A 22668-nucleotide genomic window follows, 5' to 3' on the forward strand; every position below is an offset into this window, starting at 1 on the left:
TGTATGAGCCAATTCCCGAGGCTTTATAAATCCATGATGCACCCCACAGAAGCTGATCCTAATTACAACCACATGTTCAAAACATAAGCCAAACATTAAACATACATGTGATTGATATATTTCAAATTAAAATAAAATGCAATTAAGTTGAATTGTGTGACAACTTACATGGTATCCAGAGTAAGAGCAACAAAATGGACACACAATCAGACTAAGAGAGTCACTATAAGAACCCCTGTAACGGTCTACAAAATTGAATACCTGAAAAGTAACATTGGCATAATAATTAGTAAATGAATTGTACACTTAGCAAGAAATGAAAATGGGAAACAATTCATTTATCATGTATACTTTGATGGCTGCTTGAAGCAAACTTTGCAACCAAAATTGAAAAGAAATTCACTAACCAAGGTTTTTAAGTTTCTGCCTATGGGCTATGACACAAAAGGCAAAAATGTCCTGGGCACAACAATTTGTAATGACTTTAGTTCATGCCATTGCCATTGTTATGTCGTTATGGTTAAGCACTCATGGTTGGTGTACATATATACGTGTTATGTCCTTAAAAGTTGCAGGTTCTTGTCGCCACCCGCCGAAACGGACATTGGCATTCGCGACGATGGTTGGACTCTTTTTAAGTTTTGAAAAATGATGGATTGTTAGAACGACTTATTCTCAAACTGAGACCTCATCGAACTAACAATTTTATTAAATGATTCACCAATCCATGTTAATCCCAAGCGGGACCCTCCATGGATTAGTGGTTTTCACAAAAAGAAGGGTTCTTGGAGTCGCCACCAATGTTTTACTCAAAACATTGGAAAAAGGGATAAGGCAATTGATTTTCGCAAATCAACCTTGGCCATTACAACCAGAGTTGGGTAAGGGAGTCGGTTACGTGCGGGGAAGGTGTTAGCACCCCACAACGCCCCTTTCGGGTTCCCTATGACGGATTATTTCATAAATAACAGTGTAAAATTACTAAATTACCCCTATTTATTAGAAACGATTATAAGCGGAATATTTACATGATGAAAATTCTAAATATGCAATGCAACAATCAGAAAACAGTAAAAGGAAGGATTTTGAAAAAGAAACCTTTGAAGCGTGCTTTTATATATTTAAACAGACGTTAGGAGGCTTTTTGGCGCTCCTTTCCACTACACGCTTGCTCGCTCCTTCCCTAAAAATTAATTTTTACTATGGAAATCGAAAAGATTTCCCTTCGACTAGTTCGAATCCTCAAGCTAAATGCTCAGAACTCAAGAACTTCGTCAGATCGGCTCTCGGAGAGACTTCTAGGGCAGAACACTGCTCAAAAACCCCAGAATGCTCAACAAGAGGGTCCAAGAATCTGGAAAAAGTGTCCAAATGTGTGGAATGACGTCCAAATGATGTCCTATATATAGGAGTGAGGCGCAGTACGGCCTCTGACATCAATACGGCCCGTACTGAAGTTTTGAACTACAGTACGGCCGTATTGAATTCAGTACGGCCGTACTGAAGTTCAAAAACTTCAGTACGGCCGTATTGGTTTCAGTACGGCCGTATTGTAGTTCAAATTGTTCAGTACGGCCGTACTGAACTTCTAGGAGGCCGTATTGAGCTCCAATCCTCCCACATCCTTATTTTAAGCTACTCTAAGACTTCTAAACCTATGAAGAATCATCCTAGGGTCTTCCAGGGTCTTCCAGGAGTCCTTTCGGCTGACTTTCCTTCGGTCTTCGAGAGTCTTCGAGTCTTATTTCCGACCCGGACAATTTTAGGGGTCTACAGCTGCCCCCCCTTTACTTAGTCAAACGGCTTTTTGGTGTACCGGTTGACAAGTAAAGGAGTTGACCCAATTGTCCGGGGAATAAGCCATCCTTCCGACTTGTAGTGTCTTCCGGTGGAAAATTGTTGAGTAGCCTCTCCAGGTTGAGTATTAGTCGTCGCCTCTCCAGGCTCGTGCATACCTCGGTGTTTCTGACAAACTCGGTAGCTGAGTACCGCCTCTCCAGGCTCTGCTTCCGTGTTTCTGACGACGTTAGCAGTTGCACACCTCCGTGTTTCTCACGACGTTGGTGGCTGAGTACCGCCTCTCCAGGCTCTGCCTCTGTGTTTCTGACGACATTGGCAGTTGCATACCTCCGTTGTTTCTGACGACGGGGTAGCTGAGTACCGCCTCTCCAGGCTCTGCCTCGGTGTTTCTGACAACCTTGGCAGCTGAGTTTGCCCTCTCCAGGGTCTGCGGTTTGCCCTCCCCAGGGTTGCATACCTCCGTGTTTCTAACGACGGGGTAGCTGAGTACCGCCTCTCCAGGCTCTGTCTCGGTGTTTCTGACAACCTTGACAGCTGAGTTTGCCCTCTCCAGGGTCCGCGGTTTGCCCTCCCCAGGGTTGCGTACCTCCGTGCTTCTGGTCACTTTGGTAGCGTGAGTTTGCCCTCTCCAGGGTCTGCGATTTGCCCTCCCCAGGGTCTGCCTCCGTGTTTCTAACGACGTTGGCAGTGTGAGTTTGCCCTCTCCAGGGATTTGTGATGATTTTGTCTCCACAGTCCACGATGCTGCTTCGACGATTGTTTTTGATTTTTGTGCCACTGAGGGCTGGATAACGCAGGGATCCGTCTAGGGGATGTGCAGTTACTCATAGGTTCTTGTGTCCCAACTTTCCATTGCGTAGTTGGTGCCCACTGGGGAATTTCTGATTCCTTGGGGGTGCAGACACAAAGATGCTCTTTCTGATGTGAGCGGTGCCTTATGGTTGGCTGACGTCCTTTCGACGGTGGTGGAGTATCCCGGTTATCCTTATTCGGGTGACTCTTTTTGATTTTCTGGTTTTATTGTCTCTGCGTAGGCTGTTATCCGCTGGGGAATTCTATTGTGATGATTTTGTCTCCACAGTCCACGATGCTGCTTCGACGGTTGTTTTTTATTTTGATGCCGCTGAGGGCTGGATAACGCAGGGATCCGTCTAGGGGATGTGCAGTTACTCATAGGTTCTTGTGTCCCAACTCTCTATTGCGTAGTTGGTGCCCACTGGGGAAATTCTGATTCCTTGGGGATGCAGACACAAAGATGCTCTTTCTGAGGTGAGCGATGCCTTATGATTGGCTGACGTCCTTTCGACGTTGGTGGAGTATCCCGGTTATCCTTATTCGGGTGACTCTTTTTGATTTTCTTGGTTTTGTTGCCTCTGCATAGGCTGTTATCCACTGGGGGATTCTGTCGTTAATTTTGATTAGCCTCTTCTGTTAGGCGGATCATCTTGACGTTCAATGATTGGCTGAATGCCGAATTCCGCTTGGGGAATGATTATTGATCTTTTTTGGATTTTCTCTTTTTGAAGGAGTGCCTCTGAGTAGGCGAATTATCTTGATGTTTGGTGTTCGGCTGAGTGCCGGATTCCGCTTGGGGAATGGTTATTGATCTTTTCGGATTTTCTTTTTTTTGAAGGAGTGCCTCTGAGTAGGCGAATTATCTTGATGTTTGGTGTTCGGCTGAGTGCCGGATTCCGCTTGGGGAATGGTTGTTGATGTTTTTGATTTTTTTCTTTTTTTGAAGGAGTGCCTCTGAGTAGGCGAATGGGGATTGAAGATCTTATGTATCCCAGAGTATTATTTAGAAAGCCTCTTCAGGCTTAGCTTCACTCGTCGCTCGAGTTGGAAAGCTATCTTCCACTGAGGAAGTCAAAGTCCTTTGACTCGGATATTCTGTTCGGATGATCATGCTTCCTATTGGGGAATCTTGTTGATCTTGCGCTGATAGCTTTCACTGGGAGTTCGGCCCAAGAGTGCAAGCTGAGATGTCTCTGGGGAGTATTATTTCGGCAAGCCTCTCCAGGCTCAGTTATTCTGTATGATTTGTTGGATTTTCTGAATTTTGCCTTTTTTCGATTTTTGGCTTTTTCTGTATTTTTGCCTTTTTTGTTGATTTCGGCTTTTTCTGTACAGAAATTAAAGTGCTAAAGAATTTTGGATTCAAAAGTGGAAAATTTCATTTATTAAATGGAATGAAATTTGTACAATGGTAATGAGAAGAGTGGGGCACAGCCCGATCAATCAAATAAACAAAAAGCAAGAAAAATAGCCGGTCTTCACTCCTCTGCCGGCGGATCCTGTGGAGGGTCTGGGAAGCGACGATGCAGCCAGACTGACAGGCTGTCAAAATCCTGTCTCAGGGCGTTTATGCTGTGCTGAGCAGTGTCGAATCGAGCGTCGATGCTCTGCTGCAACGCGTCGAAACGAGCATCAAAGTAGGCCATGTCCTGCTGCGAGGTGTTGGCCTCTGGCTGCGGGTCCACATCACCCGGGAGCTCGATGTTCTCGAAGAGCTCGCTGAAGGTGTCGTGGGTGGTCGCTCGTACATATTGCCTTCCTGCCCTGGCAATAATCTTCATGTTGAGCAGGGTGGCCGCATTGATGGGCTTTGGCGCCAATTCCCCCGCATCTATGCCATCGGGGCACCCCCAAGTCTCGGCGAGTCGTGAAAGGAGCGTGGAGACCATAATGTACCCTCGCCGAGCGTCGCTACCCTCGCCGAGCGTCGCTACCCTCTCTTGCCCCCAGATTCTTTATATGCTCGAGGAAAAAGAATCCGGGGTTGGCCCTCTGTCCGGTGGCCATGCAGTAAAGAGCCAGTAGATCCTGCCGCGTCACTGACTCTGGGCTTTTCGGTCTGGCATGGATGGAGCCGGTGATCAGCTTGTGGCAAATCCGGAGCGCCGTCGGGAGCCGAGTACCCTTTACTCCAGCGTGGTAGTCCATCTGACCCGTGAGCTCTCTCCACATCTCGTTCGGGGTAAGATTATCGGGGCACTCACAGATGGCGTCCCGATATTCCAGCTGATCAGCTCGCTGAAAGAAGCCAGCCTGGACGTTGAATTCGTCCAGTGTCAGGGAGCGGTATCCTCCCCTCATCCAGAAATCCACTGAGTAGACTGTCGCGCCAAAGCTATTCGTCGACTCTGTGACGCCGACGGTAGCCAGAAATTCCTTCGTCGCAGTCGGGAAGATCTGAGGGTGGGGATGAAGGAGGAATCCCCATCCTATGGCGTTGAGGTAGCCTCTGACCTCATCTTCCCATTCCATTGCCCGGAGGATGGTGAAGTCGAGCACCCTCGACGATTGGAAGATGAACGACTCAAGGAACTCCAGCCTCTTTTGATGCCGCGCGGTCATTTCGAGTTGCGCGGGGACCCTCTGTCTCTTTCTTGATGACTCGGCCATTTCTCAGAATTAGGGGGATCTCAGACTCACTCACAAACAAGGTATGCAGAGGGATGAGAATGTTGTGCAAAATGAGAGGGGGAAGGGGCGTATTTATAGAAAAAAGTAGGTCAGTACGGCCCGTATTGAATTCAGTACGGCCGTACTGACCTTACCGTTATTGTACAAAATGGGGGGCCAATACGGGCCGTATTGGATTCAATACGCCCGTACTGGTGTGACCGTTATGGCCAATACGGGCGTATTCAACTCAGTACGCCCGTATTGAGTTAAAAATATGTGCATAACCCTAATTTTAATACGGGCGTACTGAATTGGATACGGCCGTATTGAGTTTTTTTTTTTTTTTTTTTTTTTTGGAAACAGAGAATAAGCGATCTTCCAGTACACCTATCATCTGTATGCATGTATGCGGTATGATGCACCTAATTCTATTTGATTTATTTTTCAAAAGAATTAACCGATGCGTTTCTTTGCTTGGATTTTGCCATTCCTCTTAGACGGGCTGTGCGCTGCCGATTTCTGTAACCGAGGAATGATGCGTGTTATATCGAGATTGGTGTCATCAACCAAGTGATCCTTCCCTTCCTTTAGAAGACATGTCAACCCTCCTATTGACCACTATATCTCCATGTTTCCACTAGATTATTCTAAAATCGTTTGGGACAAGAGAAAAGAAAGGAAAGATATTCTTTTTGTTCAAAAGTTTGTGTTTTAGAGGGGATTATTATTATTTTGAAAATGGTTTTTGTAAGAATGGCTGGCCAAGGTAGGCTCATGTGTTTAGGCTTGTTTGATTAAACACTTATGAAGTTAAGGAAGTCTTTTTATTGACGTTGTGATTTGACAACTTAGATAGCTTTCATTGATCCTTTCTTTTTGAATTCGGCTCAAGGTACCATCATGGATTTCTTTTGCTTTTTGATTGTCCTTATTTTTGCCTAAAACACCCCTTTGTGGTGTCTCAGCGGACCTTTGTTTTTGTTCATTTTTGCAACCCTAATTTTTGCCTAGGTCACCCTTTCGTGGGATTCCTAGCGGGTGTTTTGCTCTTATTTTTGCGCAGCCCCCTTTTTGGGTTTCCTGCCGAGCTTTTTTTTTTGTGATACTCCTTGCACTTTACAGAGATGTGCAAGGGCTTGTTGTGATTCGGTCCCTCAGCGGGGATCTCTTCATCGGTGAAAGAGAGGTGATCACTAGCCGTGATGTGACTAACAATCCCCTCAAACTTGTCTTGGGAGATAGTGTGCGACACATATGCCTCGTTCAAGACTTTCAACAGAGCTTGCCGATGCGGTTCGGAGCATAGGATCAACGACAACAGAGTAATCTTTGCTGGCGTCTTATGAAGTTGATCCATGATGGAGTACTCGCTCTGTCGGATATATTTTAACAGCTCGTTAGTCTCCTCCTCGGATTCTTTATTTTCCTCGGTTTTCTCTTTTTCTTTTCCTTTATTCTTGGGAGCTTTGTCATGAAGATCTTCGGGAGTGTAGATCCTGCCACTCCTAGTCATGCCCCCAAGTCCAGCGATGTTAGAGATATCGCTGTCGGCAGAAGAATGGATGTTGTATATCCATGGCACAGCCTTATTTGATTTGTAGGGAAAAGGTCTTGGAGCAGTGATCCTTAACGGTGTCGGACCTTCCCCTTTATTCGTCTTGATTACCAACAACGGAGTTGATGTGCGCTCACTTGGCGCGGTTGTTGGCTTACACTTAATAACAAATGGCGTGCGATCCATTCTGAACATACGCATCGATTAATCCTTTCTTTTTATTAATGTTTATTAATGAATTACTAGGAGGGATGTATGAAATGCAAACCTAGATCCCTCCATGATCTTTGATAAGAATGCATGATATGAGATGATGACGTTGAATATGCATGCATTGTGTTTATTCAACTAAGCATTATCATGTTTTCGGGATGCTCCTAAGATGATGCATGATATTGCTTGGTTTGGATAAATATCTTTTTTCTTTGTTTTTCTTTGAGTATTTTGTTTTTTTTGTATATATATTTTTTTTGGGTGAAAATGGAAACTACCTATATGAATGTGATGAAGGTAGATGTTAACACCATGTAATGGAAGATTCTTATTCCTATTTATTTTATTCTAAAAAAAAGGAATGTTGTATGTTTAAAGAATGCAATGTATGCTCAAACAATGTCACATAAACAATGCACAAACAATTCACTCATCCACGAACAGTCACGAGCGAATCACGAGGTAGGGGTATCCTGCAGAAAAGTGCATATTCAAGGAGGTTCTAACTGTTCTCACTGGTCTGAGGCCCCCAAGGTGCCCCCATTATAGGGACCCAATTCCTCTCGTCGTAAGTCGATGGAAAGTTCCAACGCACTGTTGGACTTGAGTTCATGGTTATCACCTTGAGTGATGCTTTCCGACAACGGTCTACGGGCACCTATAGACCCATTCGACAACCGGCCGTACTAACATCCACTCCCTATGGCTTTCCACTCATGCCCCCGGGTATAGAGGGAACTGTTGTGTGCAAAGGTTTGTGTGCAGTTTTTATTTCAAACAATTGCGAAAATTTAAACATACACTACAAGAAAAATGATTATTATCTACGGAATATTATCTACGGAATTTTTTCCGTAGATAATGTTTAGTTATCTACGGAATATTATCTACGGAATTTTTTCCGTAGATAATTTTTAGTTATCTACGGAATATTACCTACGGAATTATTTCCGTAGATAATATTTAGTTATCTACGGAAATTTCCGTAGATAACTTATCTACGGATTTTTCCGTAGATAATTTATCTACGAAAATTTCCGTAGATAACTTCACCCATAGATAAATTTCATAGGTAAAACATTTTATTTGAAATATCAATTAACATTTTTTATTATCGTTTCATTTTAATTTATTGTAAAATAATTAAAATATTTAATTTAGCATCATTAAAAAAATAATCATTATAAGATTTAATTTTTTTAAAATTTAATTATTTATTATAATACTTTTAGTCACAGTATCGACCAAAAAATATATTTTAAAATTTAGATAATTCATTATAATATTTTAAAATAAATATTTTTAAAATTGTTATTAGATAAGTTATCTACGGAAATTTCCGTAGATAACTTCATCCATAGATAAATTTCGTAGGTAAAACATTTTATTTGAAATATCAATTAACATATTTTATTATCGTTTCATTTTAATTTATTGTAAAATAATTAAAATATTTAATTTAGCATCATTAAAAAAATAATCATTATAAGATTTAATTTTTTTAAAATTTAATTATTTATTATAATACTTTTAGTCACTGTATCGACCAAAAAATATATTTTGGTTAAAATATATTTTAAAATTTAGTTAATTCATTATAATATTTTAAAATAAATATTTTTAAAATTGTTATTAGATAAGTTATCTATGGAAAAATCCGTAGGTAACTTATCTACGGATTTTTCCGTAGGTAACTTATCTACGGATTTTTCCGTAGGTAACTTATCTACAGATTTTTCCGTAGGTAACTTATCTACGGATTTTTCCGTAGATAAGTTATCTACGGAAATTTCCGTAGATAAGTTATCTACGGATTTTTCCGTAGATAAGTTATCTACGGAAATTTCCGTAGATAAGTTATCTACGGAAATTTCCGTAGATAAGTTATCTACGGAAATTTCCGTAGATAACTTATCTATGAAAATTTCCGTAGGTAACTTCACCCATAGATAAATTTCGTAGGTAAAACATTTTATTTGAAATATCAATTAACATATTTTATTATTGTTTCATTTTAATTTATTGTAAAATAATTAAAATATTTAATTTAGCATCATTAAAAAAATAATCATTATAAGATTTAATTTTTTTAAAATTTAATTATTTATTATAATACTTTTAGTCACCGTATCGACCAAAAAATATATTTTTGGTTAAAATATATTTTAAAATTTAGTTAATTCATTATAATATTTTAAAATAAATATTTTTAAAATTGTTATTAGATAAGTTATCTATGGAAAAATCCGTAGGTAACTTATCTACGGATTTTTTCGTAGGTAACTTATCTATGGATTTTTCCGTAGATAAGTTATCTACGGAAATTTCCGTAGATAAGTTATCTACAGAAATTTCCGTAGATAACTTATCTACGAAAATTTCCGTAGATAACTTATCTACGAAAATTTCCGTAGATAACTTCACCCATAGATGAATTTCGTAGGTAAAACATTTTATTTGAAATATCAATTAACATATTTTATTATCGTTTCATTTTAATTTATTGTAAAATAATTAAAATATTTAATTTAGCATCATTAAAAAAATAATCATTATAAGATTTAGTTTTTTTAAAATTTAATTATTTATTATAATACTTTTAGTCACTGTATCGACCAAAAAATATATTTTTGATTAAAATATATTTTAAAATTTAGTTAATTCATTATAATATTTTAAAATAAATATTTTTAAAATTGTTATTAGATAAGTTATCTACAGAAATTTCTGTAGATAAGTTATCTATGGAAATTTCCATAGATAATTTATCTATGGATTTTTCTGTAGATAAGTTATCTACGGACGGATTATTCCGTAGATAAGTTATCTACGGAAATTTTCGTAGATAACTTCACCCGTAAATAAATTTCTTAGGTTACATATTTGAAACATCAATTAACATATTTTATTATCTTTTCATTTTAATTTATTGTAAAATAATTAGAATATTTAATTTAGCATCATTAAAAAAATAATCATTATAAGATTTAATTTTTTTAATTTAATTATTTATCATAATACTTTTAGTTATCGTATTGACCAAAAAATATATTTTTGATTAAAATACATTTTAAAATTATTTATGATTAAAATATATTTTAAAATTTTATTTAATTCGTTATAATATTTTAAATTAATTGATGATAAAAAAAATAACATACTAATATATGGTTTTAAATTTGATATGAAAATATTAGGATATAATTAGATAAGATTTTAAATTAGTATTTTATTAATGATTGAAAATTTAAGATTATAATTTTAAAATATATAAATTATTATTTAAACTTTTAAATTTATAATAATTAATTTAAATTGTATCATAATATTATTTTTAAATAGAAATAAGTAAATTGTTAATTATACAAGTAAGTATATTTATAAATAAATATTAATTAAATATAATATAATTATTATTATTATTGGTAATATAATTATTATATATATTTTTATATTTTTATAGCGGTCTGAACATACCAAAATGAGAGGGATCCAAAAATAGTATAAGTATGAGATTGTACTTAAATGAATTAATTTGCACTACTTATACTGATAACATGCATTAGCTCTTCTGTAGCCTATCTCATAAGAACTCCACAGTTAAGCGTGCTTGACCTGGAGTAGTATAGGGATGGGTGACCTTCTGGGAAGTTTCCCAGAAAATGTGCAATAAGGACAAAACATGTTGAAAAGTGAAGTGTAATGAAATAGCATCCTTGAGAGGCCAAATATGAGGGTTATTACTTTAATAAATTTATTAAAATTAAATAAAAATTTCCTAAAACAGGTTATCTACGGAAAATTCCGTAGATAACATTATCTACGGAAAAATCCGTAGATAACATTATCTACGGAAAAATCCGTAGATAACATTATCTACGGAAAATTCCGTAGATAACATTATCTACGGAAAATTCCGTAGATAATGTTCCGTAGATAATGTTATCTACGGAAAATTCCGTAGATAACGTTATCTACGACCATTTTATCTACGGATTTTTTTCCGTAGATAATCCGTAGATAATTGACATTTATCTACGGATTTTTATGTTTATCTACGGATTTTTCCGTAGATAATCTTGATTTTTCTTGTAGTGATACAACAGTTATTAAAAACCACATAGATAAAACATATTATCATACAAGCTAGGGGTAACGAAGTAATTTTAAACTATAATTTTAGAAATAATCCATCACTAAATGGGACTGACTCTCGAGGCTTCCCCAGTGGAGTCGCCATCTGTCGCCACCCGCCGAAACGGACATTGGCATTCGCGACGATGGTTGGACTCTTTTTAAGTTTTGAAAAATGATGGATTGTTAGAACGACTTATTCTCAAACTGAGACCTCATCGAACTAACAATTTTATTAAATGATTCACCAATCCATGTTAATCCCAAGCGGGACCCTCCATGGATTAGTGGTTTTCACAAAAAGAAGGGTTCTTGGAGTCGCCACCAATGTTTTACTCAAAACATTGGAAAAAGGGATAAGGCAATTGATTTTCGCAAATCAACCTTGGCCATTACAACCAGAGTTGGGTAAGGGAGTCGGTTACGTGCGGGGAAGGTGTTAGCACCCCACAACGCCCCTTTCGGGTTCCCTATGACGGATTATTTCATAAATAACAGTGTAAAATTACTAAATTACCCCTATTTATTAGAAACGATTATAAGCGGAATATTTACATGATGAAAATTCTAAATATGCAATGCAACAATCAGAAAGCAGTAAAAGGAAGGATTTTGAAAAAGAAACCTTTGAAGCGTGCTTTTATATATTTAAACAGACGTTAGGAGGCTTTTTGGCGCTCCTTCCCACTACACGCTTGCTCGCTCCTTCCCTAAAAATTAATTTTTACTATGGAAATCGAAAAGATTTCCCTTCGACTAGTTCGAATCCTCAAGCTAAATGCTCAGAACTCAAGAACTTCGTCAGATCGGCTCTCGGAGAGACTTCTAGGGCAGAACACTGCTCAAAAACCCCAGAATGCTCAACAAGAGGGTCCAAGAATCTGGAAAAAGTGTCCAAATGTGTGGAATGACGTCCAAATGACGTCCTATATATAGGAGTGAGGCGCAGTACGGCCTCTGACATCAATACGGCCCGTACTGAAGTTTTGAACTACAGTACGACCGTATTGAATTCAGTACGGCCGTACTGAAGTTCAAAAACTTCAGTACGGCCGTATTGGTTTCAGTACGGCCGTATTGTAGTTCAAATTGTTCAGTACGGCCGTACTGAACTTCTAGGAGGCCGTATTGAGCTCCAATCCTCCCACATCCTTATTTTAAGCTACTCTAAGACTTCTAAACCTATGAAGAATCATCCTAGGGTCTTCCAGGGTCTTCCAGGAGTCCTTTCGGCTGACTTTCCTTCGGTCTTCGAGAGTCTTCGAGTCTTATTTCCGACCCGGACAATTTTAGGGGTCTACAGTTCTCAGCAAGGTAAAATGCCATTGCCAGCCCATACACAAGCATTTTCTTTAGCATTTGTGTGTCTTTGTCTGTGTCTATTTGCATTTGTGTTCTTGTCTATGTGTATGTATGTGAATACATGTTTGTGTTTATTTGTGAGTGACCTTTTGTTTGTGTTTATTTGTATGCGTGTATGTCTGTTTCTTTGTATATGTTTTGTGTGTCTGTGAGTTTGTGTCTATGTGTGTGTTTACATGTTTGGATGTATGTGCAATTGTGTGTGTATGTCTGGGTGTTTGTGTTTGTGTGTGTGTTTCTCTATGTTTCTGTGTGTGTATCTATGTTTGTTTGTTCGTGTGTCTATGTCCATGTGCATGTGTGTCTTTGTGTGTGTGCATATGTGTGAATGTATTTGTGTGCTTGTTTGTGTGTTGGTTTGTGTGGCTTTGTCTTTGTGTTTGTGTTTATTTGTGTGTGTCTGTGAGTTTGTCTATGTCTTTATGTGTGATTATGGAGGTTTTTTTTTGTGCATGTGTGTTTATGTGTTTCTATGTGCTTGTGTGTGTGAGTATGTTTATGTCTATGTTTATGTTTTTATTTTTGTGTGTGGTTGGGTTTGGATGTGTATGTGTTTGTGCTTGTGTGTGGTTGGGTTTCGGTGTCTCTATGTATGTGTTTGTGCTTGTCTGTGGTTAGGTTTAGGTGTCTCTATTTATGTGTTTGCGCTTTTTTGTGTTTGTGTCTGTGAGTGTCTTTTTGTGTATGTGTTTGCATTTAGGTGTTTAGATGTCTTTGTGTGTATGTGTGCATACGTGTGTTTGTTAGTGTGAGTTTGTGTATCTGTAACTCTGTGTGTATGAGTTTTTGTGTGTTTGTTAGTGTGTGCCTGTGTTTAAGTGTGTCTATGTGTGTGTTTGCATGTGTTTCTTTAACTGTGTGTGTTTGTATGTATGTGCACCTTAGTGTGCATGTTTGTGTGTGTTTGTCTTTGTGTGTCATTATTTGTGTTCGTGTTTATCTCTGTGTGATTGCATGTGTTTCTATTTCTAAGTGTGTGAGTGTCTAGGTGTCTTTCTGTGTCTCTAAGTGTGTCTGCATGCATGTGTTTGTGTGCCTATCTCTATGTGTTTTTGTGTCCATGTCTGTGTTTGTGTGTGTATCCGTGTGCGTTTGTTTACATTTGTGTGTGTGCATGTGATTATGTGTGTGTTGTGTGTGCATGTGTTTGTGTTTGTGTGCCTGTGTGTGTTTCTCTATTTATGTGTGTCTTTGTGTATTTATCTGTTTGCTTGTGGTTGTTTATGGGTGTGAGTGTTTTTATGTGTATGTCAGTCTTTTTTTGTGTGTATTTGTATGTCTTTATGTGTTCATGTGTTTGCCTTAGTGTTTCTTTATGTGTATGCACTTGTGTGTGTTTGTGTGCCTCTATGTGTGTGTCTTTATTTGTGTGTTTGTGTGATTATGCATGTGTTTGTGTGTCAGTATGTAAGTGTTCAGGTGCGTGCGTTTATTTGTGTGTTTGTGTTCATTTGTGTCTGTCTGACTGTGTCTTTTTGTTTATGTGCTTGGATGTATATGCGTTTGTGTATGTATGTTTGTGTATGTGTCTAGGTGTTTGTGTTTATGTGACTTTTTGTGTGGTTGTGTTTGTTTGTGCGTTTGTGTGTTTCTTTGTATATATGTGTGTGTGTCTCTGTGTGGATGTGTATTTATGTGTCTGTGTCAGTGTTCGTCTTTGTGTGTATGGATGTGAATGTATCTATGTGTTTGTTTGTCTGTTGTTTGTGTGCTGCTGTGCGTTTGTGTGTATGTGTGTCTATGTCTTTGTTTATATTTGTGTGTGCCTGTATGTGTTTGTCTGTGTGTTTGTTTGTTTGTGTGCCTCAATGTGTGTGTGTCTCTATGCTTGTGTGCATGTCTGACTGTTTTTGTGTGTGTGTGGCTGTCTCTAGGTTATCATGTAAAAAAGTTATCATATTTTTCTTAAAAATATTATAGACTATTTTCTTATCCTAATTAAAGAAATTTTCAACATCTAGATCAGTTACTAGTTTCATATGATTTTTTTATTCTCTACTATTAATTACCCCTCTTTTTCCCACAATTGTTTCCTCCTTAAATGATTTTCCGATTGTTGTCTTTCTTAAAAAAACACGACTTTGATATTTTTTTACAAATTTTATTTCCATGCATTTGCTATAACTTCACCTCTTGTTTATCATACGTCCATCCTTTAACATTAAGGACTTTTTATTAGAGAATTATACTTGTATAAGGAGTATCACTTTTGTATATGGCTTTAAAAATTCTTCACGCATCTGGCATAATTTCACATGATGAAGAAGAGAAAGGGAGATATATATCCAGTTCCTGCACCTGGAAAATGACACGTGGATAAAAAAGTTTTAATGGCGGATATCTTTTCAATGGTTGAACTCAAGAAGTCCCAATGAAGCAAAATGCGAATTCAACTTGTTTATTTATTTAGATATGTATTTTGCAAATGGGTTAATTACATGGTATAGGATGTGCATTTCCTAAATCCTGTTATTTTTTATTTTGAAGTCACAAACTTTTTTTTAAACCTATCCATCCAATGAGTATGTAGAAACCCCAAGACTAACAAAATTATTCGATCTTTCTTTATTTATTTATATAAATTATTTTATAAAATATAATTGACACTTGTTTTACATTTAGATCCTTGTCCCACTGCTTGAGTAGTACAATTGATGAACTCGAGTGTTGTGCTTGTGTTCAAGCACAATCTTATCTCAGTTAATTGATTACTACTACATACAACTTTTGGCATAGCTCGTATATCATTGTATATGGCTGTGGTAATGCTCGCTGTTAGATAACTCTTACCCGCCGTGTTTTTGTAGAATAGCTTTAAGATCATTTTTTTAAAAAGATAGTTAAAGCCAGTTGCAAGAAATCAGTTTGCTGCAACTGAGAGCATGAGTCATGTTTGTTCCACTGATACGTCCAAAAGGAAATGTTTCTCTCATCCTTTAATGCTGGCCAATTTGTTTCAATAAGTTGACTCTTCAATTGTGGCCCAATCTAGTAACATAAATAACATTCATTAAGTTTTTAAGATTATATAAAAATATTGATTAAAAAAACAAAATTTTACCTTATTTGCATCAAATTTAACTGAAGGGCAAAATTGTGGTTGTGAGTTGGACTTGTTACTAGGCCATAGGCCATGGACTGTAAACCTGCATGAAATATGAACAGCACACGGGTTCTTCGTGTTCATGCAGAAGGTTGGTGTCCAAGTTTCTGCCAGCCTCCAAAATTCAAAATGGGAAAGAAAAAAAAGAGCAAAAGGCAGGTGAACTTCATGATAACTTAGTTTAAAACTATAAAAAAAATGAAAAGTGAAGTTTAGAACGAAAGAAACGAAAATAAAAACTTAACATGAAATAGATTACAAAATGAGTTTTTTTATAATAAAAAATAATGCCATATTGAAGTTGTAGTATATGTGTTGGAATTTTCTTTTTTAAAATAAGTATGTTGCATATATGAAATGTGATCAAATTTATTGGTATTATCTTTATCGTGAAATTCAAATAAAATATAATATTCCTAATTTTATATATTTTTATATAATTAGAATTTGGATATTATACTTTAAAAATATTAATTAGCTTGACCATATATCCAATATATGCCTAGCTTTATGATGGAAGTAGAAGCATGGTGAAAAACATTCATTTAAGTCAAATTGAATTTAAATTTTGAAAATTTGATCATAAAATAAATTCTCTTTTAATAACGAGAAATCAAGACGAAGTTAAAGTAATAAGGAGTTTTTTTTTCTTTCATAAATCCAACCCACTTTAGTATACTTTATAAATTTTCTAAATTAAAAAAATGCATTTGCGATCTGCATTATCTGCGATCGCAAATGCTGCTGCATAAATCTCACCGTTAATTTCACTTTTGATATATTAAAAGTTAATAAAACATAAGCTTAAAAATTTTTAACCGTTGGATTGTGAATGCAGAACCTCCAATCACAGCACGTATGGTGGTGATTCATTCAACATAATCAAATTATTTATCCTTGTTCTTTCGTAAGATTTTTGTTTTGCCATAGCGATGTCTTTCTCAGGTATGGAATGCCAGTTTTGTCACTCTTTAGATATAAATGATTGAAGAAACACCATCATATATGATAGAACCTATCCCTAAATAGATTAATGCTTCGAATTCTGTAATTATTCTGTGTTCTTACCTCTATACTAAATATTAAATCATGTTATTGATATAGTAATGGCCATGTGTGGCTAAACTCATTAAGGATTGGTTGGATGTAACTACTAACTCCTCTTCTTCTTAAATATATGCATTTTGATCTCATTATTTGTGCTTGATTCTTCTCTTAATGCTTATATCGGCTTGATCACCCGTTGTATGATTTTTGGTTTTTGAATCCAGTTGGAAAACGTTTTTGAAAACCCGAACTGAATCTTGCACCTAATCATTTCTTGTTCTAGGAATAGACTTGATTTGGTTAGTCACATTTTTCAAGTCATTGTTCTTCATGCGAAGTGTTGAACTCAAAACATATAGAGGAATCATGTTTGAGTTTAATGACTTTAGGATTCAACCTTGAGGAATCTTGTTGGATTTCTTAATGAATGTGGAAATAATGAAATTAGAATCGCATCTATTTTAAGAAGATCTACGAGTTAGCAAGTACTTCTGAACCAATCCTTGTTTCTTAACCATTGTCTTTACTACTTTTATTTTATTGTGTTGTTCTATTCTATCTTTACTCATTTGAAATTATAATAACATTCTCTTTAAATCATTAGAGCAAGAATTACTAAACACTCAAATCTTTGTGGACGATATTTGAATACTACTTCGAAACTTGGTCTGCTTGCCAAGTGGAGTGTTTGCAAAAACCTCATCAAGTTTATGGCGCCGTTGCCGGGGATTTGGTGCTATTTAGTAATCCTTAATCTTGTGATTTTGTAATTGTGTAAATAATTCATTGTGTGAATATTTATAATATATAAAGATATTTGTCTTGTTGTGTTTTGTGGACTCACCTTCTTATGCAGACTGCTTGAATTTGCATGCAACGCAAAGAACTACGCCCGACGCACTTAGTGCGAACCTACACTTTGAAATCAGACAATTTTTCATAACAAACATGTAATCATATAAAGTAATTGGTAAAAATCCTCCAAATAACACCTACAACATAAATCCATACAATTTTACATAAAATACCTTAAATCTTGTCAAAAGATCATACTTCTAACTGTTTCTCATAGGGTTTCTCATGAGAACCCACAGAGCACTCTAATTCATATCAAAACTTATCTAATTTCAAAATTAAATACATATTCATGCATCACATCCAACAAGGAACACAACAGGAAACTCATACATCAAAATATAAAACATTCATATTTTGTCTGTTCCTAGAAGTATGCATCAAGCAAGGGATTGGAGGTCAATCTTGCTACCCAACAATTATTCCCACACCCCTGAGCGAGGTTTCTCACTCCCCCATTACCTTGATGAGCAGAAGTTGAAGCACGAGCAGAATCAAGTTGGTTCTCTCCTTCAGGTTCTCCATGGTCTTCAGAAGCGTAGAAACAAAATGAGCCGGGGACAAGTGATTGCCTGGAATGACTTAGATAACATCTAATAACCTCCCTTTTCTCAAATTAATAAAATGATAATAATTTGCAAAAGACTATTACGTCCTTCCTTCCCTTCCATAAAATAATAATAATAATAATAATAATATTAAACATTTCTTCTCCCTTTTATAAGATAACTTAAATATAATTATTAGTAATAAAATACATTTCATAAAAATAACTCCTACTCCACTAATTAAATAAAATATAATTACAAATAGTGTCACATAATTAAAATATAGCTCATATAGTTTAAGTAGTCACTCCAATAGCTACACCATCGTTGAGTAGATTTACCGTACAAGGTTTCTTCAAACACAATGATCTCATTCTTGGATTCATAGACAACTTGAGTTCTCTCATCAATGTTATTGATGACTTTGTCCAACACAGATTGATGACCATCATTGTTGTAACCTCCAACTTTTTCAATCAATGATCCCAAAAGAGCTACCTCAAACAACAATCTCAGTTTGGCTTTGGTCGATGTTGATGCCATGTTTGTAAAGATCCTTTTTTTCTTTTACAATAATCTATATAACATTTTGAAAGCATATATATTACTTTACTAGGTTGATAGTCAACTTCATGGAACATGCATATTTATGAAATAATATAAAAGATTAAACTGTATTAAAATGTCATGTATTATTGTGTTAAGAAAAAAACCTGGTTGACATTTGGCACCATTCCTTCGTGTATCTCAGTGTGTAATTTTCATTGTCATAGTAATTGATCAACTATTGAATGGTAGAGAAAGATGTAATTATTCATTCAAACAAGTCATAGTAACACTTATAGAAAAATATAGGTACACCTTAGCATATAATCGGGGTTGTCAGATGTGGTTCTTAAATTTTTCTAGAGAGAGCAATTTTCCTTCTCCAATTTTCTATGGTTTCTCTAACATCTGCCATTTTCCTGAAATATAAATATATATTAGACATTTTTGTCATGTGATAAAATTTGGATAAGACTCCTTTAAAGGGAGTTTGAGAAAAAATATGTGTATCATGTATAACATAACCCACTAAAATTTAATGGTGAAGACATCCTCTTCCAATTTAGAGACAGACTCACTTGTAGAATATTAATTTATTTTTGAAAAACAAAAAACAAAGTTTTACACTAATGAAAAACAAAGGAATAACATAAGCAATTTTCATATTTAAAGGTCTGACAAGTTCAATTTTAAATGAATATATGGTAATGTGTGACTACTTAAAATAAGATTTTTTATGGCATGAACCTGACCTTCATCAAGTAGAAGAAATTCATAGGTGTCAAGGAAGTCCTTAAGAGCAAGCACACACATGGTTCTAGGACCCAAAATCCCTTGGCTACAACAACTTGATCTCTTCTTATGATCCTAGTCAACTTATCTCCAAGCCACACATTGTAACACCCCGTTTTTCACAAATTATATGAAGGTATTTTAGAAATTTTTTTGATATTTAGTAGCCTAGAACGGGTCGTTCCCAAACTGGAACAGGTCGTTCCAAACTACTAAAATGACCTATAATCCTAGTTGGGAATGGACTGTTCTGGTTTAAGAATGGGTCATTCCAGATGTGAATTTAACACATGATGAATGAATCCAAAACAGGCCATTCTGAATTCAAAATGGCCCATTTTGGCCACTCTTGACGTCTCTAAAGATCAAGGAGAACCCAGAGGAAGAGACCAGAAAGATCCTGCTTTAGTTTCATCTCCTACTTATTGAGGTAAAGGGAGAGTGAGAAACCTCGCTCTAGGTGTGGGAATGTATGTTGGGTAGCGGGATTGGCCCCTGTCGCAACCCGAAAATTTTTGATCTCGCGACTAATGGTTTAGACATCCTTTGAAAATCTCATCTATTAAGGAATGCCCAGACACCAGACTAATTCTTAATTAATAATTTTGAAAAATAGGTTCATGGAGTCGCCACCAATATTTTACACAAAACATTGGAAAAAGAAAAGATTTTTAAAAGTCTAATAATGGCCTTGATAACCAGAATTGGGTTCAGGGGTCGATTACGTATAAGGAAGGTATTAAGCACCCCTACAACGCCCTTAATCGGTACCCTATGATGAAGTTAGCATTATAAACAATAATAATATAAATATTAAATCCCATTTTAATGATGACTATTTACATGCTTGAAATTTAAATTACACAATTGACTCTAAAATATCTACATGCTTGCTTTTATTATAACAATACTCATAAAAAATAAGAAATAAAAGGGAGAGAAAAAGATTGACTGAAATACCTCTTGAACGAGCTCTATTGAATCTTCAAAGGTGCTTTGTGGCAACCTTTCACACTACAATATGTCTCCCCAATCTCAAGAAAGAAATACAATAAGAGGGAGAGAGATAGAGAATTTTCGTGCTCAAAGGAGTCTTATCCAAAATTTCCTAGCCGCCCTGAGAACTGTGCCGAACGCACCAATTTATAGGCTTCAGAATTGACCAGAACAGCCCGTTCCGAATTTGGAACGGCCCGTTCTGGTTCTGACCGTTGTGGGTAAAAATTTGACTTTGGAACGGCCCGTTCCAAAAGTGGAATGACCCGTTCTGTGTTCAAATTTTACTCATAACAGAATGTGTTGGAATGGCTCGTTCCAAGCTAGGGTTTTTAGGCATTTTTAGTTGTTAGGAACGGCCCGTTCCAGTTTGGGAACGGCCCGTTCTGGGCTACTAAATTAGCCTTATTGGGCTTTGGGCCTTCTGATGTCATATCCTGTTATTTTGATGCTTAGGAGCTCCTTTTCTTCAGGAATAGAAGTTCATTTCCTTGTTTTTATGCCCCCGGACGAAATTGGGTGTCTACAGCACCCAATCCTATGTTTGTTGTATGCTCATATATGAGGGATTTTTCCCAATTATATCTATTTCATCTATGTTTCTCCCTGAATGTTCTAATTGATGTAATTAGTATGTATGTACGAGTAGTGTTTGTGTTTGGATTATAATTGCAAACTTTGGTGTTCCTATGGGTTCCGATGGGAAATCCTAAGGGAATGCATTGGTGATTGTAAGAGGGGATTGTTTGAAGAGGCAATTATATGAGTAAATTGAACTATTTTATATGTCTATTGTATGAATTAAAGTGCTCTGTGAGTTCCTGAGGGAACCCTATGAGAAACAGGAAAAATATAAATATTTTTTGTTTTGCTTTCTGATTGTTCTGTTGTGTTCCTTGTTGGATGAGATGTACGAATATGTGTTTAATTTTGAAAATAGATAATTTTTTATATGAATTAAAGTGCTTTGTGGAGACTATGTGAATATGACGAGATAATGTGAAAAGTGAATATGAGACATGAGATATGATGAGACATAATAATGTTATATGATAGTGAGACATGATACTGTGATATGAGAATGCATAGAGTCTTGAATTACATGCATCATTTGCATAAATGTTTTAAGGATGGGATATGGAATACATCGCCAGGGAAAGCCCTCTTGTGTAAAATCTTGGGGATTAGTCCTTGGGAATAGCTCGGTTTGGAAGTCACAGTCTCGCCCATTGTGTACATTGAATGTATCTTGCGTGACTTAGCTATCCCGACTAGACCCTGGTAGTATGTCCTTCTAGTGAGAGTGCGTAGAGGATGTGACCCGACATGTACTCTTAGACTACTCTCGTGTGTTGCTAGCAACAATACACCATGTGATGTGTTACTAGTGCCACATGCATGCTAATATGTAGTCTGTGTCCATTACATATGTTTATTTTTAATGTTATATGTTGACTTGATTTTTATGTCTTTGGTGAGTGGAATGTGATATTTTTGTAAACTATCTATGTTATGTACATATACATGTCTTGTTTGTGTTTCGCTATCCGATGTGTATTCCTACACCGTGAGCCAGAGTGAGATGTTTCTCACTCCCTTTTCTTTTGTGTTATTTTTCTTTGATTGTTATACAGGTGATCATCAACATGAGACTGAGGATGTTGGCGATGAAGCTTAGACTTCAATGTTGGGCTTTGCTCTGATAGGACATGTGACATTGGGGTGTGGATAAAATTAGATTAGGATGTTATTTCTATTAAATTATTTTGAAAATCTTAGCCTTATTTCTTTTGTAATTTCCACTGATTATGTTATTTTTTCAAGTCATGGATATGGTGCTCTCTATCTAAACACGTTTGGTATTTTAAAAATGAAAGATTGTGTTATTCAAATTTTATTATTTATGTGTTATGGTATGCGGGGTAGAGGGTGTCACACGCGTCAAAGATGGTGCCTACTGTGAAGTTTGTGTCCACAATGTTGGACCCATCAAGAGGATCAAATGCGACACTAAACCCACCTATTTGTTGCATATTTACATAAATGCATCACATCAAAAGTGAAATTTTTGTATTAGAGACAAAATTGAGTTTAATTGTCAATTTAATATAATTATTATGTCAGACCTTCTACTAGGCATCCATGTCTTAGAGCTCATGACTTTCTTTAGAGCAGGCATACTTGGACAAATGGGAGTAATTTAAGGCAAATGCATGCAACATTGGAGAGGTCACTTTTATTGCATATTCTAGTAGGCTTGTTTTTGTAATAGTGATTCTATTAGGTGTGCTGATCATGATGGAACATTA

At 36.4% G+C, this 22668-nt stretch overlaps 1 pseudogene; it reads right to left on the minus strand.

Annotated features, from left to right (window-relative positions):
- Positions 1-18126: 18126 nt before the first annotated feature.
- Positions 18127-22668, minus strand: LOC109791680 (sedoheptulose-1,7-bisphosphatase, chloroplastic-like; annotated as a pseudogene).

This window comes from Cajanus cajan, chromosome 2 (assembly GCF_000230855.2).
Source record: "Cajanus cajan strain Asha chromosome 2, NIPB_CcT2T_4, whole genome shotgun sequence".
Lineage (NCBI taxonomy): Eukaryota > Viridiplantae > Streptophyta > Magnoliopsida > Fabales > Fabaceae > Cajanus > Cajanus cajan.